Genomic DNA, 27,728 nt, shown 5'->3' with positions numbered 1-27,728 from the left:
ATTCACTTTGTCTAAACCGACCCTCTTCACAACCAGAATTTAAAGCCAAATTTACAATTTATAATTATAATTTTATTTCAAAACTGGAGAAATCTCCGAGTAAAGCCAGTTTTTATAAAAACTATAATTTGAATAAGTCTTTATAAATTTATTTGTTCATCTACAGCATATTTTTCTTGACGAGAAAGTCTGCCAGGGCAAAAATAATATTTATGCACAGAATCATGGTGCTTCAAAGCTGTCAGATAGATGGAAGACGTCAATCACCATCTAACTGATTTGTCAGCAGAGGAAACAGAGGCCTACAGAAGTACAATGACTCTCACAATTTTCATAACTTATTAACAGTAGAAGTCAAACTGGAACCTGCCTTACCTATTCCCTATATGATATTGTGTGAAGTACTGCTAACTTGAGCCTAAGTTGTAAGCAATATTTCATTACAGTTCAAAGTATGTAAATAATGTATTAAAAGAGCAGGAATTGACATCGTCTGAAAGAAAGCTCTCCCCAGCAGAGGCAGGTTTTCTTTGTTCTCTAACAGTCAGGACTAGGCACAGATAGATTCTTTCTTCTCTTACTTGAATTTATGTCAACTACAAGATGTGTAAAATAAAGCATATTATTTATTGACTCTTCTCCGAGTGACAGACCCTTGGCATATATTATACTCGATCCATGCCATTTCAAGGTGGATATTATCATACTCTTTTACAGCTACAAAAGTGGAATGAAATAAGAGACTTGTTCAAGATCAGATAGCTAAAAATTTACTGAACTGAGAGCAAAACCCAGTTCTGTACAATGCTAGATTTTGTGAGGAATATCCTGCCTCAGAAATAAAATTATCCAAAAAGTAACTGTTATGGTTTGTGTCTGGGTGTCTCCCCAAGGCCACATGCAGTCATGCGGTGGGCTTTTAGAGTTTATGATTGATCCATGGTCCAATGCTGGGATTATGGGTGTGAGTGCTACACCTGCCCTGGGGTGGGTAGTTTGCATCTGTAAGGGAGGACAAGAGGCTTGTTCTCCCTGCCTCTCCTCCATTTTGCTCTTGTAGCTTTGCTGTTCTGCTGCATTTACGGTTGTCCTCTGCCATGTTCCACTCTGCCTTGGAGGCAGCGAAGCATGGACTGAAACCTCCACAAACTGTGAGCTACATAAACCTTTCCTTCCTTAATTTTGGTGTCATGTATTTTGTACCAACAAGGAGGGAAAAGTAACTAAGACAGTAACATTCAGAATCTCATGTGACTGACAGTCCTAAGAGCCTATCCGATACTTATCTTCCTTTCCACCCTTATTACATATAGAACGGAGCAGTTGTATATGCAACTAAAATACAAAACTGTTTCTTTTGCAACAAAAAGTGATGATGTTACGTGAAAATTACTGGTGGAGTTTCCAAAGAATCTCTTGTAAGGGGGGATTGAATCAGATGATTGGATACCCTTTGTCACTGCATTTTTTTCATTCTTTCTTGTGTAAAATGCAGATATGATGCCTGGGTGCTAGTACTCAAATATTCAAAAACCTTTGAGAATTAAATCATAGTCTAAAATGACAGAACAGAATTACATAAGAAGAACAGATTCCTAATTACCTAGGAACTACAGTTCTAGAGCCAAAATGTCAATGATCAAGCTTCCTTTGTTCAGAAGACTGGGGTCATAAGGTAAAGAGAGGGACTAAATCTCCAAGGGTAATGTCTGGTCTGAGGAGAGCGAGAACACACAGCGTTTCCACTCTTGGCAGAACGTGAGGGGAAGAGGTGGTTCCTGCTAATACGGTACGAAGAAAATAGCTAAAATTGTAACGAACACGTAAGGACCAGAACAGGCCAGTGAAACAGTATAAACAAGTGGGATCCTCCGAACCAGAGAGATTTGCTCCCACTTATAATCTGCTTAATAAGACTGAGGCCCAGGCAAGCGGCTCCCAACTAAACAAGCCCTTTTCTAATCCATAGCAAAATTTAGCCTTTGAGGACAGAAAACCCTCATAAAAATTTCATCATGGTTTCCAGGGAAAGGGAAGAAGGAAAAACCATACATTATAAGTCCCTGATACAGAGGCAGGAAGCTCTGTGGTGCCATGAAATATAAAAATAACAGAGATCTGCCTACACTGGGAGAGGAGCGGGACACCCTCTCCTACCAAAGAGCCACACACATTCAAAGAGGAATCTGGGAACCATGGGAGAAATAAGCCGGAATGAGGGAAGAGCCACGCACCTACACCCAGGCTAACAGACAGGTCAGAGGAAAAGGACCGAGACCGCTCCTGTCCCCACCAGAGGCGCTCCGCCAAGTAACAAGCAGCAGCACGTGGCCACCGTCTTTATCTCACTTAACCTTTGCAGTAATCAGAAGACACGGTACCATCACGGCTACATTCCACAAGCGGAAAGCCTGCGGCACACAGAGATAAAATACTTTACACAAAATAACACAGGCGAAGAGGCTGCAGTGCGGATCTGAACCAGGCTAGCAGAACAGTTCTGGGGCCCAGAGTTTCAAGTAAGTATGTTATGCTACGTCTTCAACATGGGAAAAATGATACTCCCTGCACTGAATGTTCTTTTACTTTCTCCATTGTTAGAATTATTGTTTATTATGATAGGTAAACTAAGTCTAAAATATTGGTCTTTTATGAACCCAACATATTAAATCTTTAATACGGCATTCCATTCCTGTTTCATTTTAAGCTCTGCTAAGGAAGGAAGACAAATCACGTTAGGATGACATATTTAGCATTCCAATTTATAACTGAGTTCCATCATAAATCACCCTGCTCCTGCTGCCAGCATAAAGTGAACATGTACACAGGAGATCGTCACTACCCACAGGGATATTTCTGCCTAAAGGTCGGGAGACTCTTCCCCTTAAACAAAAACCTATTTAAAGGAGAACACTAAGAAAGAAAATCAGACTACTGGCAACATCATTTTCCACGTAAGCCAACCTGCCCCCTCAGTTATTTCTCAGAGGAAATATTGGTAGAGTAGCCAATTGCAGAAACTCAGGAGCTTAACAAGATGAGCTCAAATGTCTGCTCTGCAATTCTTTTACTTCAGTGCTCTTGAACAATTTGCTTAATTAATGTCTGTCTCAGTTTTCTCCCGTGAAGAATGAGAATGACAGTCACTAGCATTTAAAACAAGCTGGACACTTAGCAAATCCTGGATTGTATGGTGGCACACACCTACAATCCAGGCACTCATGATCTAAGGCAGAACTCTAACCCAAGAGTTCCAGGCCAGTCTGGGGTACACAGTGAAATGAGTTCAAGGCCAGCCTGAACTACAAAGCAGAAACTTGTCTCAAAGTGTGTGTGTGTGTATGCGCGCGCGCGCGTCTCTGTGTGTGTGTGTGTGTGTGTGTGTGTGTGTGTGTGTGTATGATTAAATGCAATGCTTTACATAAATTGCCAAACCCACGGAAAATAATACATGCCATCAATACGTGATAATTCAAAACTCTTTCTAAAATTTTCACGTCGATACTGGCTAATACAATTATCATTTCCATCACTCTTTTCCATGTAAGGTAAAGAAGGAGAAAAACTTTCACAAGTCAAATCTATACTGAGATTCCATTTCGCTCCATCTGAATGGCTATCATTAAGAACACTAAAAATAACTTATGCTGGTGAAATTTGGAGGAAAAATAACCCTTTTACACTGCTGATAGAAATATAAATTAGTACAGCCACTATGGAAATCACTATGGAGGTTCCTCAAAAAACTGAAAATAGAGCTTCATTCAGCTATGCCATGCCTTGCTATATATCCAAAACAATGAGTCAGCATACTATAAGGATACCTACACATCATGCTCATTGTAGCACAACTCACAACAGCCAAGATATGGAACCAGCCTGGGTGCCAAACAAGAGATTAAAGAAAATGTGGTATATATTCACAATGAAGTATTTCATTCAGCCATAGGGAAAAATGAAATTTTGCCATTTACATGAAAGTGCATGGCTCTGGAGACCCTCGTGTTGAACAGAATAATCCAGACTCCAAAAGACAAATCTCGCATATTCTCCCTAATATGTGGAATCAAAAAAAAAAAAAAAACAGGACAGCAAAGAGGTGATTACTACTAGAGAAGAATAAGAGGGAGGGAGAGAGGGATTAAGGGTGAGTAATGGGGAGATGATATGAGTAGAACGTGTCATATGCATTGAAACTTCTCATAACATGTGAAACTGGGTGAAGAGCAAAGAATAGGATGTGGGGTGAAAACGGCCCCAGCATGTCACGTAGGAGTCTACAAAATGAAACCCACTGATCTGTACCACCAGTCAAAAACACGAGCAAGACAAAAGAAAGACATCTACAGTGGATGTACAGACTAATCTTACTATGTGTTCCCCAAAATTGCAGGAACTCAGATTAAGGATGATGTACCTAAAGAAGCTATAAGTAAATAAAGAAATCTAAACAAAAAAATGAGAGGCATTATGCTTTGAACAACAGTAAAATCAGCGATTAGAAAAAACTTGTGGTACTGACAATCAGGACATTGCACTCGCCAGGCAGGCACTGTGCCACTGAGTTATATCCCTGGCCCTAAAAAAAAAAAAAATCTTGAAGTTATATAACTTAATTCCAATTAACAAATACATCTTTAACTTTTGTATACATTTTCCCTCAATAGAAACAAATATAAGAAACTACAAACAGGAATTTATTCCTTTATGACTGCCAAACAAATGTATTCGGTACGATTACCAATTAATTGGAAAAGTAAAAATACATATTACTTACTGTATGTGAAGCTTGGAAATTTCAAAATGATTTGAAAACTTTCATCCTCAAAGTATTCCTACAAAATGCATCTGTGGAAGAAGAAAAAAATCCAAGAGTAAACAATTTAGCGAGGTCACAGAAAACTAATCCAGATCAACGCACATTTAAACAATATATACTTTAACAACATAAAAAATAAAGTTTGCAAACTACAGATTATACATCTAGCAAAGTCTAATGGGCTGATGAACAGAAATATCCACAATTATATGCAAATATCCTCAACACCAGCCTAGGAGAACATTCATAAGTAAGAGGTAAGAAGAGTGTGCACCCTGGTTTCACAATTATTTGTAAGTACACAGTAACTGCAGAATATCAAGAGAACATAAAAGCAATTCAAACACAGGGAAGGCTTATAAGTAAATGTAGTTTTAGAGCTGATGTGATTATTCAAACAATACAAGTGTTCAAAATGTCCTTTTGTTTGACAGATGAAGATCAGAGTTAGAGGAGAATTTTGCTTGATTAATCTAGAGAATTATGCCAACACACTTTATAATTGCATTTCAAATCTAATTGAAAATCATGCACTGAGAGAAAGCAGACATGCTACTCGCACACCTCACAAAAATACACAAACTGATCTACTCTCTGTCTTCTAAAAAATCAATGTGAGTATAAGGAGAAAGTGATTCAACAGTGCTTTATTAATTAATTTGTTCCCTCTAGAGGACAGATATTGGATGAATTCATAACCTATGAAGCTTAAAATATTTCAACTAAAATAGGCTACACTGTTCTTTTGTTCCAAGAGACAAAATACAACCTACTGAAAATAATATATAACCTTGTAAACTATAGTGAGTTATTTCAGACAAATCACACGCACTACAATCAAATAAAAAATCCCCTAAGTAAAAATTTATTTAGGGAAATATTACTTCTCAGTAACCAACCAAAATTGTTCCCACAGAAAACTGAGATTTTCTTGTGCTAAGAAAAAATGCTGGTTTATTAATGTAGAAGTTTGTGATTTTGTGTTCAGCAATACCTATTTTAACCAAACCAACAGTCCAACATTCAAAACAAGCATCCTTATAGGTCTAATTTATTCTCCTCTAGGGGGTAAAAGACAGTGATGGTACTTGTCTCTAACTGGCCTACGAGTGAATGATTATACTGCCCCAAGATACAGAGTCTTTCAAATAAGAGAGGACCAAATATACTAAGCAAGCTCAGAACTAAATGGAAAAGTAAATCAAAAAATTCCATAGAAACTGGTATTTTCATAATACTCATTTTTCTAAATTTAGAACTGAATGGAAGAAACAAATTCATCTTCATATATAATTTCCATAGGATTAAGTAGCAGCATTTACCAGATCTGTTTATTGCTTCATGTGTTAACACGTTCATTCTCAAAGACAAGAGGACTGATATGAATGCTAATCATGCAACATTCCCACCTTGGCACATCAATAGGACCTCAGCCTGGGCTCAGAACCAGCTTTTTTGACCAGGGCTTCATCTCACAATACCTGCTTCTATGTAGCTTGCAGAGCCAAGGTAACAAACTGGGGGCATAAAAAACATATCTACCAATGACATTTTTCCATAGAATCAGAAAAACAATCTTAAAATTTATATGGAACCACAAAAACACCCAAATAGCCAAAGCAATATTGAACAAAAAGAGAAAAGGACGAGCTATTACACTACATGTCTTCAAAATAAACTACAGAACTTTAGTAATCAAAATACTCAAAACATCCTGGTATTATTGTGAGAAAAAAAACACATACATACAAATGGAACAAAACTGCTGAAAAGTAAACTCATCTACCTACAGCCAAATGATTTTGAGCACTATAAGAACACAAAAGTCTTTTCAGTAAAAGATGTTGAAAAACTTGAGTATCCATAGGCAGAACAATGAATAACCTATTCCTCAACAGTTACCAACAATTAAAGACTTAAATATAAGACCTGAAACAAGAAGGTGCTAGAAGACAAGAAATGCTTCAAAACACTGATAGAAGCAAAACCCCAAAAGCAGCAAAACCCCAAAACCAAAGCCAAGAGACCAATTGGACTTACTCAAACTAAAGAGGTTCTGCACAAGACAAGAAAAATACCAACACAGTGAACAGACAACCTACAGAATTAGATAAAATATTTGCAAATTACACTTCTGACAAGAGGGTAATATCCAGAATATATAAAGAATTCTAAAAACTCAGTAAAAACAAAAAACAAATGGCAAGAAATCTAAATAGACACCACACAAGAAGATACACAAATGGCCAACACATAAATAAAAATAAGCAACATCACTAATCATAAAGGAAATACCTGTCAAAGCTAGAATGAGATATCACCTCACCCCAGTAAGAGCACCTATTATCAGAAAAACTAACGTAACAAGTGCTAACAAGGACGTGAAGAAAAGAGAACGCCTGGCCAGTGTTGACGGGAATGTAAATTAGTACAGCTCCCATGGAAAAGAGTACAGAGGTGCCTGAAAAATTAAAACTCCAGCCTCCAAACGACCCAGCAATTCCACCACTGGGTAGATATCCACAGAGGAAATGAAATCAGTATGCCAAAGAGACATCTGACTCCCGTGTGAACTTCAGCAATGTAAATAAAGCCTAAGAAATGGGAGAGAACCTGAGCAGCTGCCGGCTGACGCAGGGACCGAGACAACGCGGTGTACACTGTGGCGCATGATGCAACGGTGTCTGGCCATTAGAAAGAATGGGATCTCGCCACTTGCAAGGGTATGGGGCGCGAGAGTGTAAGTGAAAAAGAAGCCATGTAGGCAAATGTATGAGGGCACACCCACACGTGGAAATTAACAAGACTGATTTCATAGACCTCAAGAGTAGAATGGTGGCTGCAGAAGGAGGGAAGAGAAGGCGAGAGAGAAGGCCAGCAAGGGCTGTCAAGGAGTGAGGGAGAGTAAGAAATTCTGGGGTGCTGCTGCACAGCAGGACACACAGGGATAATGCCAACGTGACGGAGGAGTTTGCATGCTGCCAGCACCAAGAGATGGTGCACGTTTCAGGGACAGTTTTACCCAGAGTGTTAGCACTACGCAGTACACACATAGGGCAAACGGTCACACGCTATCCCAGAAACAGGCTATTTTTATGTATCTACTTTTTTATGAGTCTATTTTAAAGCAAAATTTAAACTAAGAAAACTATCTCCCTCTTACATTTCTTTGTCAAGGTCTTTAAAGATATTAGATGGTATTAAAAAAATGCGAGTCTTTTCATAAAAATCCTTATCTGCAGCATTTTTTGAAAGACTAAGATTTGTAGGTTGCCCATGCATGGGACAGGAAGATAGCTACCAATGGGGCATATGCTTGCTCCATTCACCTCGTCCTTGCTTTTGCAAACTTTTCTGCACTGCTAGTCTCAAGCATTGGAAGGTATTTGCTTTAGATTTCTTTCTTGTGAACTACAGGAAGAACTTTTTTCCTACTTTGCTCAAAATGCTTATTTGGTAAGTTGAAATAACTCCTTATAATTCTGCAAATCACTAGTTTCCCCAAATCAGGTGTTATTTATTAGTCACCCTGTTTTAATTTATATACAAGTTTTAAATTCCTGAGTTTAAATTTCCATTTATTAAATATATATTTGACAATTTTCAAAGGGAGAAGGTTACTAACACCAGTGACTGGTAAATCAATAGAATCAACAATCTTAAATAATGACCTCATTGACTGTAGATACGTCTTCTAAAGAGATACTTCCTGAGCTAACAGATGTATCACATAATAAAATAATTATAATGATAAAGATGGAAGCTTCCATTTAATTAAATGAATACTGAATGGTAAAGGAGAAGCTATGTAACTCATAAATTTTGACCAAACTGTTACATCGCTAATGTTTTAAAGTGAATATATTTTACAGACAATTTAAAAAACATGAGCCTGGAATTTTGGGAGCACAGGTAATAAAGCCTGAAATTAAACTATCTATTAGAATATTGTTGAAAAAATATAAAAAACAAGAAAGAAAAACTGTTTTATTGAGCATAACAGAAAGACAGTAACGAAAATATAGTTACCTATAAAAAGAAAATTAACCACCAAATATCAGTGGAGTTAGGTGTCAAATTGTCACCATGTACATCAGAGGTATTTTATAGAAGTTCTAGGAAAACTGAACTGGAGGGTGAAGGAAGGAAAGATCCTACAAGTGATGCAAAAATCACTAGCAGAAAGTCTAATCGAACCATGAAGATAATGAAAAAGTTATCCTGGGAAGAATATGGGCACAAGGAGAAGATTTCAAATACACTGAATTCCTCTCCAAATGCAACAGCAGCCTGTAACCCTGCCTGCTTCTCATTGGAGGTCGATGTTTGAGAGGAACATTACATCTTTCCAGTCTAGCCCATAGGTCTGAGCGAGGCCTCTAAATACCTCAATGTACTTATCAGAGTCATCTAGAAATTTTCCAAGGTCTAACTTTATCTGTTTTAGGTCACTGAGAGAAAAAGGCACAAGAACTCTGGTAGTTCCAAACTGTCCATTTACTTCTTGTAATGGATACCGTCCTTGAGGAGCTTGCCTAAACTCAGCTAAGGATGGGTATAGCCCTGTAGAGGCCTGGATTACAGCTGGTCAGAAGCCCCATCCTCTAGCCTAGAAGGCAAGTAGGGGAAACCTGAGGTTCTGTAATGGTGAGTGAGGCTTTGATTAAGGCTGTCTTGTCCTCAGGCTCCAAAGATTGGGGAGGAGCAGTCTCAGGCTCTAGGATGGTGGATGCCTTAAGAGTCTGAGGTGTTCCATTTCCCTGTGCAAACTAAATAAGGATTATTTCTTAATGCAAAGAAAATTTGAACATGGTGCACTTCTGACCTTTTTCCTTCCTTCTTACAGTATCTTTCCAGTTGTAAAATAGCATCATAATTAATACTTCCCCCTGCATTCCATTTTGGCTCTAGGTAGGCTTTTGAAGATCCGCATGACCAGGCCTCTCAGTTGACGTGGACAGTGCTTCCCCAAGGGTTCAGGGACAGTCCACATCTTTTTGGGCAAGTGCTTTCCCATGACTTGGCATGCTTTGAGTTTTCCCAGGTAACAGTCTTACAGTACGTAGATGACTTTCTTTTACGTGTCCCCTCAGAAGAGCTCTGTAGCCAAAGCACCTGTGCTTTGCTAAATTTTCTAGCAGACAGAGGTTGTACAACTTTGCAGTCTCGAGGTAAAATATTTAGGCCTCATCATATCCAAGGGAACCCGAGACTAGGAAAGGACAGAATTAAACCAGTTCTTTCCTTCCCACAGCCCAAGACCCTAAAAGAGCTAAGGGGATTCCTAGAAATTACAGGCTTTTGTCGCCTTTGGATACCAGGATATGGGGAGATTGAAAGACCTCTCTATCAACTTATAAAAGAGGCCCAAAAGACAGACACCCATATTTTAACCTGGGAACCTGATTCCCAAACAGCATTCCATAAGTTTAAACAAGCTCTCCTAAATGCTCCAGCCCTAAGCCTCCCCACAGGACACCATTTCAATTTATATGTTGATAAGAGGCAAGGTATGGCTTTGGAAATACTCAGGATCTGGGACCCACTCAACAGCCTATAGGGTATCTGAGTCATGAATTAGACACTACAGCAAAGGGATGGCCTTCTTGCCTTAGAGCTATGGCAGCAGTAGCTCTCTTAGTGCCAGAAGCATCCACGCTAACTTTAGGTAAAGATCTCACTGTATATATACCTCACAATGTGGCAGGACTTCTTTCGTCCAAAGGGAGCCTCTAGGTATCAGACAGGTGACTTCTTAAATACCAGGCTCTACTTCTAGAAGGACCAGCCATTCAAATAAAGACATGCTCCTCCTTATACCCTGCTAACTTTTGCCAGAAAAGGAGAAAATTGAGGCTGACAGACATGACTGTAAACAAGTAATTCTCCATACATATGCAGCTAGAGAAGGCTTATTAGACACACCCCTTACTAACCCTGATTCAACCCTTTTCTGTGATGGCAGCTCCTTCATGGAAAATGGGAAAAAGAAGGCAGGATATGCAGTGGTAACTTTACATCAGACTCTTAAAAGTTCCTCACTTACATCTGGGACTAGTGCTTAGCTAGTGGAGCTCATACCTCTGACCTTATCCTCTCTATGGGAGGCCATTACCGGCTCCTCTTGGTTGAAATCTTGTTGAAGGTATTCATAACAATCCTACTGATCTTATATTTGGCCCATGCATACCTAATTGTTTCTTTGGCTTTGTCTCCTCCAAATTTAAAGCTATATGCCTACCCAATATGAAAATGCCTGGTGTCTATCGAGAGCCTAAGACAGACCCTCTGAGGAGTATTTCTGACTGCTGATCCACAACTAAGACCCCTTTCAGCCTGAAGAAGCCAGAGCGGTCATCACCCTTTACTCCCTCAAGGCAGTTCGGGTTACTTCTTCAGAGTGGGGAATGTTATAGGCAGCTGAGTTAGATAGAAATATTATAGGCAGTCAGACAGGGCCAGGCCCTCCAAGGAGCCAGTGTGGAAGACAGATACCTTACAAATGGAGCGGTGGGGCCAGATCTCAAGACTAAAGATTAAACAAACACACCCTCTTAACTCCCAAGGGATGGACCTCAGGGACTGATATTCTAAATAGGTAGCCATCACCTTTAAGAGTCCCTGACCCAACCCCTCACAGGAAAAGCCCCTGTTCTGTATTCATGCCCGCTTGCTACATGACTCGCTTCCCCATTTGATCCCAGTTTAATCAATTTTACCCGAACAATTCTTATTGGCTGACCATAGTTTTGTCCATTTTTCCCCTACCTTGGACCTGACTCACCTTGCAGTTTTGCTCTATAAAAGCCCCTAAAAAAGACAGAGTCTTGGGTAACCCACTCAGGCCCCCCTTCTGTCTCCCTCTTGTACAGAAGCTTTCTTTTCTTTCCCTCAATAAATATATTCTGCTTTTAATAAAATAAAATAAAATACATTAAATTCAAGGGGACAATATATTTGTCTGACAGATGAGCAAGGAGGAATTTTTTTTAACGTGGACATATCAAATGAACACGCCAGAGCTTCAGAAGGCTCTCACTGGTTAAATTTGGGACTGTGCAACCAAAGGAAACAATTATTGCAAAGCATTAGATTCACTATGATATAAATATGATAAAAATGAAGAAATGAGTAATAGAATGAAGAAGGAAAACTCATTATAGAATGAAGAAGGAAAATTCTTCAAGTAGAATGCCTCTGAAAAATAGAGGTGGACTGATGCAGTTAGAGCACCACCGATAAGCAAATATTATGACGAACTGAGTGAATGGAGGGAACACATGATCAGCAGTAGTGGGTGAAAGTTGAAGACAAGATATTTCACAGTCTGCAAGTAGCTTCTTACAAATTTGTCATTAATTACAGTGGGGAAACTGGAAACTTTCAGTGGAGAAAATTGGCACAGACCACTGTAACTAATTGATCAAAGACAGCATCGTCAATAATGGGACAAACACACAAGACGCACTTGAGCAAGATTTGACATCACTTTCATGGCAAGCCTGCTAAAAATGCATAACCTGAGTTCATCATTAGGAAACCTCAGGCAAACACTACTGATGATTTGTACAAAATATCTGGCCTGAATTGTACAAATATCAGAGTAATTAAAGACTGCAGAAATGTTCCAGATCAAAAGAAAATTTAACGTATGACAATAATTGCACCTGTAACTTTAGACATGTATTGTGAGCTCATGAGAGAAAATACTGATTTCTTTATATCAGTAATTATACCCTGCTTATCCTTATTCTTAGGAAATGCACACTAAAACCTTTCAGCTAAAGGAATATCATATCTGAAATGTATTCTCAAATGATTCATGAATAACACTGTGTGTGTGTGTGTGTGTGTGTGTGAAGCGAGAAAGGGTACAGATACAAAAATAATTAAGCAAAGGGGCAGGTGTAAGCAACCAATGAATCAGAACACAGGGTATTTAGGGTTCTTAAGTACAATTCTTACAAGTGTTCTGCATGTTTGAAATTGTATCAAAATTAAAAATTATAGAAAAAGGGTAGAAATGAACATTTTACTTTAATTTTTTAATTTAGATATTTTTGAGATTACAGAATAACAATCAAACAGAAATCAGTGAAGTTTTTGAACCAGAATAAATTAAGCCCAAAAAAAAAAAATCAGAGCCATAGTTCATTTTTTTTGGAAAACCAGCAAAACAAGAATTCAAAGTGACATATGTGCAATTTTCCTTTATTTCATGTTATATAAATTTATATCTTTATATATTAAATAGGTATATATAGCATTCAAACTGAAATATATTCAGAACTTAGGTGCTTACACACACACACACACACACACACACATATATATATATATATATATATATATGTAAAATATAGGAGAATGAAAACAAATGTGGGATCTAATTTTAGGCTTTTAAATAAAGCACACAAACAATATTATAGTCAACAAATTAAGCAATACAAAGTTAAATAACAACCTGATGCTCTCAAACTAAATGAAAGCAGTCACCAACAAAAAATATAAGGTCATCAGTCTTTAAGAATTATCATTATGGGTGGTTTTCTCCTATGTAACTGGTTCTCTAAATCAAAAGTTTTAAGTCTCTTTTTAATTCAGCAAAAAAACAGGAAACATGAAAAGCTATTTTTAATTCTTGAAGCAATATATTTTCATGCATAACTCTCTTGTCTTTACATCCAGACTATAATTTAAAGAATCATACCATGTAAACTATTTTCTAATCTCTTTTTACCTAATTGTGAATTTCTTTGTGTGGAACTGTCAACATTGTTTAAATAGTAATACTGCAAAATCACTCCACTGATTAACATCTCATTGCTATAATGTGCCATCACTTATTCTACTTTTCTTGTAATGCAAGTTATCATGCAATATTCACTACAAAGCATAAAACACTGCAAAGGTCTTTGTGCATACATCTTCTTCCATATGAGGGTTGTTTCCTTAGAAATATATATAATATCCAGACATAATTTGATAGTTAAATAGCATGAGGCTATTAGGATTTGCTAAGCCATATTTTATTAATACTGATATTCAGAATTCCCCCATTTGAACAAACCTTAAATAGGTTATAATCATGGTGGCCATAGCACTTTTGACTGCGTTTGTCGCCTTTGGCCCTAGCTCTTGTTATTGTCACATCTTCAGCATGCATTACTAGTATTTCATGCATTGCCTTTAATCACCCTTTAAAAGGTATTCAAAAATTACATAAAAAGTTAACACTGCAATTTTTCAAAAGGTTGTTATATAAGGTCACGGAACAGAGATAATTTAGTAAAATCATTATTCACTTTTGTAGAAGTTAACACAATTCCTTCATTTTACAAAGCAGCAATCAAGTATTTCATAAAACCTAAGACAGGAAAATACACACAAATGGACAAAGATATGTTATTATAGTCTTCTAATTTAGGAAAGACAAAAGTACTGATTATTATATAAGAAAGAATTAAACTAAGAGAGTAAACACTGCAGATTACCTCAAATAATACAAACAGCTATACCAGGCCTGATGTTTAATTTAGAGCAACCATGTGCCAGCATGCCTGTCACTGCATTCATTTGATCATTTTCTAAAGTGCCATTTCAATCAACAGTCCTCTTCAATCTTAAACTTATTCCAGCTCATCTTTCTACTGTCCATATTCATTTTAGAGAAAATTCCCACAGTGTATTCTGAAATTCTAGAGAATAAAATGGCATTCGGGTAAATGCCACCTCCTAAAACTTTTTTTGGAGTCACACCCTACTTGCCCCGGCAGGTCACTGCCTGACAAGTCATCAACCATGCCCCCTTTACCCAAGACTGTATTCTTGGTACAGGCAGATGAGAACCTGGAGACAGAACTGAACTCAGCTGAAGTAAAGACATATGAACTGTTTCTTCCCTCATACTTAAGTCCTGTCATTGTGTCACAGAATGAAATTAGATTAGCTCAGCGTGATTTACTGCACTCAGTCACGTTGCTTGTTGCCCCAATTCTTTTCTTCTCTTTGAGGTGTACGGAAATCAGTTGTCTCTTTGATTTACTTTTCCATTTTCCAAGATAGCAAAGCAAGCTGATGAGTAATGTGTCCTTCCTCCCTTTATCCGTCCCTCTCTCCCTTCCCTAAGTGTGCTTTTCAGTACCCTATCATAACTCCTTTGCACACAGTTTACTGCAAACATGACTTGATTATCATCCTATGACACTCTGAATCACAAGCATGACAATCAGGATCTCCATACACATAAATATACTGAAATGTAATCTCTCTACAGTGCACTAGGCAAATTATACCCCTGCATAATTCTTATATACACTCTGGTTAAATGCCATATGGTGGCAATTCCTAACCGAACACTGTATCGAATATCCCTCTTCTTTATTCATCTAGCTGGAGAGAAGTTACAACCCTAACACAAGCACAATCTTGGTCAATTGTCTGTTCCCTGTTATTTTGGTTTTTTTTTTTTATTTTCCTAACTGAATGATCAAGGAAATGACAAAGACTCTTCCAAATATTCACCAGCCTTCCACTTCATCACCTGACTGTATCGGTTTGAAAATAAAAGATGGAAATTTTCTGCATCACTCCACACCACTCTCAGCAAACACATACTAAAGCATGGCACGTTAGAAGTCCATCGCCATTTCCTTTGCATGTATCTATATATTAGGCATTTTCCCATCACGGGGGCAAAACAGTTTACTCTGGCTCACAGCTTCAAAGGATTAAGTGGGTTGGTGGCTGCCTCCATGGCAGAAACAGCTTGGCAGAGGGCATCATAAAGGCAAGCTGCTTCACACACGACAGCCAGGACGCAGAGAGGAAAAGGAGGAGCCGAGGACAGAAACACTCTCCTCTGCATCACGTGCCGGGTGACCCCTCCTCTAACCAAGCCCCGCCCCTCCTGCACGGCATTCCTCCATGACCTCATCAGCGGAATCATCTATTATTGTGCACAACTCTCCCCAATCCAGTCACTTCCCAAAAGCCCCACCATGAGAGTTTCGGGGTGCATGTTAAGTCTAAGTCAAAACATCCTATGTTCCAAACTGGTGTAGTTTCACCAATCAATTACAATTATAGGCAAATATTCATGTTCAAAGAAGTTTATCAGGAACTTTTGTAGTGTTTATAACAATTTATAAAAGCAACTAAAATGTTTTACAAAATTTATAAAAACAACTAGGGATCTACTGTGTCCAGTTTGGCTTGTTATACAATGTCAAGCTGTCAGTCATGCCCTGAAGAGCACTTACTGATATTCAGACATTACCTATACATATTTTAAATGATACAAATATTTTCTAAGGCAATATGGAGAATAAAATAGCAACTGTGCAAATTATTACAAATACAGGTATGCTCATACAGAGAGATTAGGACTACTTAGCAAGATATTAAAGGTTTATGTTGAAATGATATAAAAATGATTTATACAATCTGATATTTAGTCATGTATAAAGATTCATAATTGATTTTAACTTTTTTTACTTTTCCTAATTTTCAAATCTTCAACAAAAAAGCAACAATATAATTTTAAAACATGAATATCATTTTAAAACCTAAGACAGGAAGAAATAAATCACAGTAACATAGCCATAAATCAGAAAATACTTCAGCATTATAAATGAACTTGAAACTAGTATAAATTGGGGTGGTACGGTTTCCATCTAAAATGTTCACCAAAAGACTCCTGCACGCAGAGATGGGGCTACTGAAAGGTGACTGGATCACAGGGTGCTTTACTCAATAGCAGATTAAACCACTGATGCATTCACAGTTGAACACACTGTTAGGAGGTAGGACCCGGCTGGAAGGGGCGGGTCACTAGCAGGGAGACCCGGAAGAGTGTTGTTTTCTCCTCGGGCTCCTCCTTTGTCACTCTGCTTCTTGGCTGCCGTGACCTGAGCAGCTGTCCTCCCATGTGTCCTACACCATGCCACCTCTACCTTGGAACCAGCCAAACATGGACTGACTCTCCCAAAACTCTGTGCCAAATTGCACCTCTTCTCCTTTAAGGTGTGGGTGTCAGGAAAGTTGACCAGGACATAAAGATCAAATAAGAAATAAGATGCAATTTTCAAAAAAATTAAGAAAATGTAATATTTGGTGTTTGCAACTGGACCTGCCCACTGCATTTTTAATATCTAACGTTTTCTTCTTTACATGCTATATAGTATCACTTTATGTTCTTCGGAAATTGCCTGTCCAGAATGTAGGTAATATTTGGAAATCCAGCAGCTATTTGAACAAATCTCAGAATGACAACAAGGATCTAAGACCCCCACTGACATTATCTTAGTAGGCATGGTCTACGTCACGGTTTCGGTCTAAAATGCCCCCAAAGTCTCACATGTCAGAAGGGCGGGCTCATTACGCAGTGACCTGGGGGAGGGAACTCGTGTCTCCAGCCCCTCCTCTTTCCCTGTGCTTCCTGGTCACCAACAGGCAAGCAGCTCTCCGCCATGTCTTTCCACCATGCTAACTCTGCCTCGGAGCCACTGGACAGCGCGCTGAAATCACTCAAACCGCGAACGAGATAATCTCCCTTCCTCTGAACTGCAGCTGTCAGACATTTTTCCTTGGAAAAGGGAAGCTGACTAATGCAGACTATCAACATCAAGACTCCGTATTTTTGAGGGAAAAATACAGCACTGGTTTCTTTAAGCTATTCTGGGTATATATTCAACACTATTCCTGAATGATACATATTATCTAGTAATTTTCAAGGAATGGTAAAGGAAAAATTTATCTATCATGGATTTAATATTTGGCTAGCACATATTACAAAATAGTTCATATGACAAATCATATGTAAAATAAAGGTGGACAGAAATTAAAATAATATCTGAAAAATTAGGATGCCTTTAAACTGGTTAGAAAAACTTAGATTCCATGAAAGAGAAATGTTTACTAGTTTAATTATATTTAGTTATATGAATGACTGTTTTTAAAATTAGATTCCAGGTAATAAAATAATTTTAACAATAGTAAAAAAAGGTAATGTATTTAAAATGATCTTCCAAGGATAAGGATTCTTTAGATACTACTTTTTGTTTTTTATGTGCATTTTTTAAAGTAAATATTCTTTGGCACATCTTTAATCCTAAATTTAAAACTGCAGACTCTCAAGCCACAGGTCCTCACAAGAAGTATGGCTTGAATATGAGATAGAATTAAATGTTTTAAGCGCTCTCTTAGACCCATGATTTTGCTAAATCTGTGGTGATTACCTTTGCATGACATTACATTTATATTTTTATATGACCATTGTATTCCAGAAAGATACAAGCAGTATTACAAAAATTTATTCAATAAAAATGTATTCATCATGAAATTCATAGCCCTTTCTCCTACTGAATCAATATTAAACAATTTCTAAAGACATTTATTGAATGATAGCTATATTATGGTCTTTAGTAGGCCCCAGGGGTAAAATGAAGAATGTGATTTCCACTATAAAAAAGCTCACAATCTAAAAAAGGGAGCCATGACACAACACAACTATGACAGTGTGTAGGTTAGCAGCAGAAACAGGAACGCGGTACTTTGAGAACAGAGAAAACAGAATGATTCTGCCTGGAGATTGGAGGAAACCCTCTATCAAGATCGCCCATTTGGCCTGATCCTTAAGGAAGGAGGTCAGTAACTGAAGGCAGAAAAGTAGTGAGCAAAGACACAGAGACACGTGATACAGACACGTGTGACACATCCAAGTAGTAAGAGTAATTCCATGAGTCCTCAAGACAGATTGGGAGAGGGGAGAAGGGAGATGTGAAGTGGAAAAGGTCACTTAAGATACATCTCTATGAAGGATTCTGAATAAGTTACACAACTTGAAGTTTAATCTATAGAGCTTTTCAAAGACTTTAACACAGTAGAATTCAGAGATAATGTTCCAGTATCTATTTAGAAACATCCCTTCACTGACACTGTGAAATATGTAACAATCTACATGGTATGGAGGAGCTTTATTTTAGAGACTGAGTTTAGATGAAGCACAACCTTAATGACGGCTGTCGGGTGACAGGATCATTCCTTACAGTCTTAAACCCTGTGACTTTCCATCTCCTCCACAGAAACCAAGTTCCAAATGAATTTTTATAAACGGCAGAAGAGCTAAAACTCTTGCACCACTCTGATGAAAACCACGATGGCATTGTTGTTTCAAATATCCAATGAGTTTGACAAGAAGCACATCACTACACAATCTCTGATGGGCTGACAACGGAATTTAAGAGAAAACAAAATCCCATGGAAGACATTTTTGCAACAGAGTGGAAAGTGGTTTCAGCAACTGTACTGGGAAAGCCAGATAAAATTCTGACTGACCTAAATCCTTCGGCCTGCATCATTTTCCAAAGTAGCCTGCACTGCTCCAGAAGCCCAGGGGATCTCTCTGTGCATGTACAACCCAATTAAACGCATGTAGGAAAAACTTAATTGCATAGGGCATTTTGCTAGATACAGCACAAAAAAACCCTGTTTAACTGCTTCTAGATTTCACAGTCTAAAAACAGCAGATATAGATATATATGTATAATTTGGGCTATAAAAAAGAATTTGTCAAACTATACAAAAAGGCAAAAATATACATACTAACACTGAATGATTCCTGAGTATCAGTGCGCTGGGCAACTCCTTGATTAGTTCAATTTCAAGGAGAAACAGAGTCACAGGTACATATCAGAGGGTACGTATCAGTGACCAGATCTCACTCCGGAGACCTACTGCAGGCGAAGGGTAAGTTCTGCCCTACTCAGGCTCAGAAGCACTAAATGACAAGGTCAGTCAAGCTGTCTCAGGTACAGCCTGCCACAGGAGGGCGGTGCTTGCAGGAGGACACGGAGCCAGACACAACCTCTCATCGATCTGGGGATACATGCTCCTTTTTCATGGAAAAAAGGTAAAACAAAGTTCCATAGCAAAATAATAGGAGAGTAATAATAGATACATTAGATGTTGTTATCTTTAAAGCAGTTGCTCAGAGTATAAGATATGAGCAGAAAAATTTCTCCAATTGATATTCGCACAAACCTTCCTCTTTAATGAACTAAGAGACACTAATAGTATGACTGACTTGCATTTTTCCCTTTTCCGTACTGTCCTTTTCCCTTTCACCCATCCTAGTTCCTTTTTCCTTTTGAACAATTTCTTCACATTTCACCGTATCTACTGTACATTCCAGAACACACTCCTTTCTGTCGTGCCATTCTCACAAGCTCATTTGGCCTTTCAGAAAGATGCAGACCCAGGCATGAGTGTACACATAAAGGTGGGCAGGCCTGAAACTTCTCACAAATGGAAGTCGTGAGCCTGATTCAGAAAGAAACATGGAAATGCTTCTACTGGCTACGTGTGGTTCTCATCCCTGAGGACAAATGCATAGTGTGTGAGATCAGAATTTTTAAGTCCTCTGAATGACTTGCTTGATGGCAATCAGCCAAGCATATCATCAGATCAGAACTCCGAGACTAAAGAACCTCCCTGTCCTTGAAGCTGCTGGTGGTATGAGAGGCACACATTTGCCTGTAAAATTCAGCCGTGAATAACGTGCTATGAACACCTTTCCTAAAACACAGAAAAAACACTAAAAAGTCCACAAAAGGGCATCTATAATAATGCATTCATAATGAAGAAATTAACAAAGTATAAATATGATGTCTATAATTGCTTCTGGTAAAAAGGACCAATTTGATACGACAGCGTGGCCTTCTGATAGAATAGCTTGGCCTTATGAAAACTGCAGCTCTATTTTGCAGAGCTCCGTCTGTGAGTGAGGACGCAACCCTCAGAAGCAAGAACAAGAAAATCAATGTTTAATAGCTCACGACTTGAGGAAGCTAGAGACGTGAGAGCAGAGCAGCAGGCACCGAGTCGCTGAGGCTGGGACCGCAAACTCAGGGCGGAAATCCCATCTGTACGCAGGCATCCCTCACTGAAACTCTGGGAGTGCATCTACATAGTGCCGGAAGAGAGACTGATCCCAGAATCTCTGGCCAGATATATTAAGAGATTATGCATAATGACTGCTTAAGCAAAAGTTATTTCATGTGTCAGTGAGTGCAGTCACTAATAAAATATCAGAATGTTGCAATATTTTATTGGTCTCAATTTTATACATATGATTATTGCAAGATGCAGCCCTTTGACCAAATAAAAGTGCCCTGGTACTTCATGAATTGTAACAGAAGGACAGATGCATGTAATTAAAATCATGTGATAAAAATTTCCATGGCAAGTAATAAATACATGTCATGAAAAAAGAACAGAAAATAACTCACTGTCTGTCAAACAGTACTGAGTTTAAAATGTCTCAGTTGGAGAGGCAAGAGTGAAAAAGCTTTGATAAAAGCTCAAAATAATAAAGCAAAACCTGACACTTCTCAAAAAAACTATTACTGAAAAAAATTTGGATAGAGAAATTGAAAAGGTCTAGCTAGAAAAAAAAATTCAACTCAAAATAAGTTGAAAACAAGCTGTTTGCACTAAAGCAACTAAATTTGAGAATACAGCTTAACTATCATAAAATAAGATCAATATTTTACATTTAGCTTAAGTACGTCCCAAGCACAAGACTGTGGAGATGTACACTTAAAAACAGCTAGGAAACCCTTGAAAAAGAGAAGCTAAGTTTCAGGAAGAGTCTTCAGAGAAACACACACACATACACCCCCTCCGAGGTGGTCTGCGCCGGCCCTACCCTATGCCAGAAAAAAATACAAGTCAGTTTACGATAAAGTCAATTTTCAGTGGACTCTCGCAGTCTGAAATAACTACAGGTGACAGAATACTTCAGCAGACAGATGCAAACATACAAGAAAATAAATCAATTATCTGTCTGTGACTTAATAGAATTGCAGCTGAAAACGGTTAATCTCAGGCACGGTGCCCACACATGCCAGGAGATATTACTTGATGTTAAACATTCCTCACGTAGTTTCAATATAAACGTGGCACACAAACTTCAGGATGGAGACGACGACAGCACTGAAGGAGCACAAGCTGAGGACTCACACTGCTTGCAAGCAGCACTAGAAGCTGAATCACAATGGGAAAGATAGTAACAGGTTTTTAAAATAATTTCATTACTTGCAATGTGAAAAAACACACGTAACACACACGCTCTTTGTTAACCTATAATACCATATACTATATCATGATCTAATGACATTTAATCCTTTACCAGTTTTTTTAAAAAATTACTATTCCAGGGGGCTGGGGATTTAGCTCAGCGGCAAAAGTGCCTGCCTGGCAAGCGCAAGGTCGTGAGTTCGGTTCCCGGTACTGGAGAAAAACAAAAAAAAAAAAAAAAATTACTATTCCATTTTGCTGGATATATTTTTGGAGCTGAGGAAGTTGCAGGTTACATTAAGAACATTTCAATATTCTCCAAATGATTTAGTAATAAATCAAAAACCACAGGCAACATCATTAGATTCCCACCAGCAGTTTATTAATTTATGTATAATTATCATTTGCACAAATTATTGTGAAGGAAATGACAAAGTATTTTTACATAACAACATATTCAAAACACTATCGAAACTACATATTCCTCTCATGAGATAAGAGAACTGGAATTCAAACATTTCTAAATGGGAAATCAATTATAATTTGTTATTTCAAATCACGCTTTCTTCTAAAAAAAATAGAAAATCTCCAATGAAGTATTATAATTATGATTAAAACCAAGCAGATATTGCACACTGAAAATGAAATTTGTGTCTTGAAAGAATAAAAAAGGTTTCATCTTTCTCACTCAAGGATGAAGGCTGAGATGGCAATACGCTTCGAAATGCTCACTGTTTTTCATATTAGCACTGCAGAAAGCATCCCTTTCAATTTCTCTAAGGATCACCCACAAGAAAAAACAGCAGGGTCCAAGCTGATCAAAAACTGAGGAAGGCGGCTCCTCAGTTACAAAATACAAAATAAAAATAAAACAGCAATGACATTGGAATTTCCCAAATATAGTTAAGATTTTTATAACACTATTTCTAGTACAGGCACAGTTTTTGGAAAGAGACCCTTCAGTATCATGCATTACGTACAATGTGTAAAATATTACAGTACTTATCGTAACATAAATACACATTTGCTATCACGCATCTACGTCCCTTCCCTTCTAACTGGAACACGATCAGAGTTTCACTGCTTCTATTTCATTTGGCTTAAATCTTACTTTAACTCTTATTTATTTTATCGTTGGTTGGGACTGAATTTTGTAGTAACTCCATATAATAACTCTTCCAGGTCTGAGATTTTATTTAAGAAATCATTTAAGCAGGACAGATTTACTAGGCACCTGCCACACTAAATGCAAGTAGAAGCCCATGGAAGAGGAGAATTGCTAAAAATAGCCAGCATTTATTGAGTTCTTGCTATGTGCGAAGCACAATAATCAGCATGTTATATGTAAGGTCACTTCAACCTTACTTGGTAGATAGAATTAAATCAGTTAATGTTATGTAAAGCACTTCAAAGACTTCATGTGTATAAGAGAACTGGCTTACATCACCATTAGCTATTACGACTATTATACCCATTCTAAAGATAAGGTAGTTAAGTGAGGCTGGAGGTATAGCTCAGCAGTATAGCACTTGGCTCACATGTATGGGCCTTAGATATGGTCCAAATATATATAATATATTATATATATAATGTATATGTAGAAATATATAGAGAGAGAAGGGGGAGGGGTAACTGAATTCCATACAGACTATGTAACTGTCTTTGTATTGCTAGTAGTTAGAGGTCAGACTTTTTTAAATACATTTATGTAGTACCAGCAACCATAGTCTTAACCTTAGATCTTTCCTGTTTAACTATATTTTACTGCATACTCCTAGCCTAACAATCAGGAGTAGTTTATATGCTGAAAGGTTCTAATTAATTGCCGGATCTTCACCTTTAATAGGAAACTTAATGGACCCTGATTCATCAAAACAAGGGCAGCAGCAGCACAAAGCGGCTCTAATTGCCTACAAGTTGCTGTCCACGAAACCGACCTTCCGGAAAGGAGTACAGGAAAGCGACCTAAAGAGAGACGGTAGCCACACCTGTGCAGAGAGACCCGCAGTCACCGTGGGAAAGCACATCGCACTGTTAGTATTTTCCTCATTTCAGAATTCTTTATCTCCCCACACCACAAAAATATCGGGCTTTAAAATGAACACTACAGCCAGAGGTGGTGGCACAGGCCTGTAATTCCTGCAGGCTGAGACAAGAGGATTGCTCTGAGTTTGAGGCCAGCATGGACTACACAGTGACTCTAAGCCCAGCGTCAACTACACAGTGAGACCTTGTGTCCAAAATAACACCAAATAAAACAATCATTAGTATACTGTAGTTTTTGATCTTCACTTGTGACAATACATTTTTGTTTTGAATATATCCTAAAAGAGGAAACAGAAACATTTTTCTTCCTTTTCTTTTGCTCCTTCATTCTCTCTCTCCCTCTCTCTCTCTCTGTCTCTGTCTCTCTCTGTATCTCCATCTCTCCCATCTCTCTGTCTCCTTCTGTAATCATTTGAGCCTAGCCTCCATCAGTTGAGAGTGAAACTCTCCCTGTTTAGCAGTTAAGCTTGACTGCACCAGCTTGACTGGCTTTACGAACCACCTGAGCAGTCAGTGGAGCACATCTGTGACTGTCTGAGCAGGTAACAAAGGTATGATCTTCGAGGTCTGTATCTGATCACTCAGCCCCTGCTGACTGGTACTGCGCCTCTGCTATGCTCGGCAACCACCCTGAACTGAGCAACTTTACATCATCATATCATTCCACCATGTTTCTGCCTTGGAGCCGGCTGACCATGGACTGGATACTCTTAACATGTGAGCCAAAGTAAATCTCTCTTCCTTAGAGCTGTGGTCGCTGGGTGCTGTGCCCAGCAACATAAACGCTGTTGATACAGAAAATTGAGACTGGGGAAGTAGTAGGGTCACTGTTGTGACTGAACCTGATCCTGTGGTTAGAAGCTTAGGGAAGTGGTTTGCATGAGGAGTGTGGAAAGGTGTGAGCTAGGAGCTGTTGCAAGAGACTGATGTGTGATTCTTGCTGGAGTTCAGAAGACCAGAATGCTGGATGGAATGCAGACAACGAAGACTAGGCTCAAAAGAGTTTGGTGTGGTTTTTTTTTTTTTTTTTTTTGTCTTTTTGAGACAGGGTCTTGCTATGCAGTTCAGGCTGGCCTTGGGCTGGCTTTGTAGGCCAGGCTGCTCTCGAACTTGCAAAGATCCTCCTGCATCAGCCTCCTGAGTGCTGAGATTACAGGCTTGCAGTAAAAAGGACTTCACTGAGAAATGGCGTAGGAGCCATTTGTGCTATACTTGTTTAAAAAAGTCTACATTTTTCTTGGTAACAAGAATTAAAATCATGACCTCACACTTGCCAGGCAGGTGCTGTGCCACTCAGCACATCCCCGGCCCAAAAGTCTACATTTTGCCCATGTCTCACAACTCTGAGGGAGACTGAGATTTGAGACTAATTGATCTAGCAGAGGAAATTCAAAGGTACCTCCATATTCAGGCTGTGGCATAGGTACTGCTGGATGCTTGTTAGCCAGATTTATAGTGAGAATGTAGGACAAAAAGCGGAGCAGAAAATTCAGAAGAACTTAAATTTTGGTCCAGAAGGAACCATGTATAAAGCTGGTAGAAAAGCAGGTGGGGCTGCTGAAGAGAGCAGCATCATTAAAAGGAAGCCAAGTACTTCCTAAAGGGATAAGAAGACGTCTTGAAGGCATGTCAGAAACCATCAAGACACCAATCACCACAGGCTCAAGAGTTGAAAAGTATCTTTTCATTTGAAAAGACAGTCTCTAGGGTCCTGCTTGAGAAGGGCCTTCTAGGGAATTGTAGCCAGTTCCCTAGACAGCCTGGCTACTGCTCCCACTGAAAGCAGACCCTACCATTTTCCACTTGACCCTTGCTTTACTGATACACATAATGCAAGAGCAGTAAGGCCAGGAAAGTTCCACCAGACTTCAGAGAAAGATCTGAGAGGCCAGGCAAGGATACCCTGAGCGCACAGAGTGCAAAGCTGTGGGAATGGAGCTGCAGGCATGATGAAAGCAGTTGGACATGTCAGGAACACAGGAGTCTGCCAACAAGACCTACAGGCCACGAGCGGAGCCGGCCCAGCAGAGCGGCCGTGTGAGCTGCAATGAGAAATGCCACGGCGTGAGGCACGCAGACCTTCTGAAAGTCTCATCTCACCACCATGTGGCCAGACGCCAGGCCACGGAGATGCAAGGCTTACGGTCTGCCATACTAGTTTTCAATCTTGCTTTGGTCAGATTTTTTTCTATCCCTTTATTCTTTATCAAATGGAAACATTTGCTTGTGCCATTGTACCTTGGGCTTATTTGTTTTTATTTTACAGAGGTTCATACATGAGAATTTGATTTGAGCCTCAGAAGAGGCTTGAAGTTGGACTTAGAAAAAACTATTGAGTCTTTGGGAAAGAAATTATTAGTTGCATTTTTCAGTTGAGTGATAATGTTAGGTACAATTATGATCTTACGATTAAGGGTTTAAGTACGGTTTATGCAGATGTTTGGTTGTCACATTGACAAAAGTGAGCTCTGAAGGTTACACTTAATTGTGCCAACTTGACCAGCTTTGGGAACAGCGTATCTGCAGGGTCATGGAGGTGCGTGGCTTGGGGGTCTGCACCTGGTTGCTCACCCCCTCATCTCTAATGCTGTTCCCCTGCTCTGCTTCCAAGCAGCCATGGACTAAGCAGCTTTGTTCTGCCGTCTCATCTGCCGTGATATTTCTGCCTTGGAAATAGCTGACCATGGATTGAATCTTAAAGTGTCAGCCAAATCAAATCTCTCCAATTTGGAGTTGTGGGTGTCATGTACTGTGCCCAGTAACGGGAAAAGTGACTAATGCACCATCAATCTACAGAAACTTAAAAATATGTGTGTATGTGTCTTTATATGTATATGTCAGTTTGCTGCACTGATGTCCAGCGTAGCAAGATGTTTGGGCATGCACACACAAGCATGCACACATATGCAGAATTCCTCCAGCACCTGTCAGGTTAACAATTTCTTGTGGGATCCATCTATATTCTCGTGTTCATTATGAATAGTAGCTCTTTAAAGTAATTTTTTCAGATCAGCTACAAAAAGTAAAGCGTTAGGCCAAATGATAAGAAGCAGTGAAAAATTCCAGAGCAGCTGCCAATCTGATGTGGCAGTCTCTTCACATATGTGCACTGCTGAAACGGGCATCCTTCATCTATCAACGCTGCGAACCTGCAGGCATCTCAGGTAATCACAGCAACTGCTATAATTTAATAATGCAGATGGCTATAAAATTTACCATTGCTATCTGGAAATCACTACAAAAGGTTGTTAAAAATTATTGTTTAATGTTTTGAAAATGTTCAGGAAGACAGAAGTAAAATGGTGATACAATCTTAAAGAATCATATGAAAACACTTGGCATTTGTGTATCAACAAAAAATGGTTTTTTTTTAATAATGAGGAAATTAAGGCTTCAAAGACTGAAAAAAATCTATTAAAACAACCGTATCTGTGAAGTGTTTACTAAGGTTAATAAAATTGAAGATGAAAAAGATGCCTGTATAACTCTGATTTGAGCAGCAAACTCAGATACAAGGCAAAGAACCAAATTTACGGCGTGTATAGGTAACTATTAGGAGCACAATGAATATTTTTACTTTAATAAAGAGCTAAAAAAAAAAAACCCTGAAATCAACCTTAGGATCTACTAGACCTAGGAAAATTACAATTCACTTTATTCTTAACACAAATGATAGGCCTAATTTTGACAAAAGAAATAAACATTAGCACACAACATCATACATGTTTCATTTTAAACATGAGGAGACAACCAGAGAACTTGAGCGAGCTGCTACAGAGTTCAT

The 27,728-nt window shown here is 38.6% G+C and overlaps 1 protein-coding gene across 3 annotated transcripts in view; it reads right to left on the bottom strand.

Annotated features, from left to right (window-relative positions):
• Window positions 1-27,728, bottom strand: part of Galnt13 (polypeptide N-acetylgalactosaminyltransferase 13) — a 434,761-nt gene that overhangs the window by 398,950 nt on the left and 8,083 nt on the right. For all 3 annotated transcript variants that reach the window (XM_013517499.1, XM_013517497.1, XM_005390819.2), the window contains exon 2: window positions 4,778-4,848. The gene's annotated coding sequence lies outside the window, so the exon portion shown is untranslated. The remainder of the gene's footprint in view (window positions 1-4,777; window positions 4,849-27,728) is intronic.

Source organism: Chinchilla lanigera, unplaced genomic scaffold (assembly GCF_000276665.1).
Source record: "Chinchilla lanigera isolate Chin_1 unplaced genomic scaffold, ChiLan1.0 scaffold00039, whole genome shotgun sequence".
Lineage (NCBI taxonomy): Eukaryota > Metazoa > Chordata > Mammalia > Rodentia > Chinchillidae > Chinchilla > Chinchilla lanigera.
Note: the sequence above shows the minus strand (reverse complement) of the source record. Positions and strands in the feature narration are given on the sequence as shown.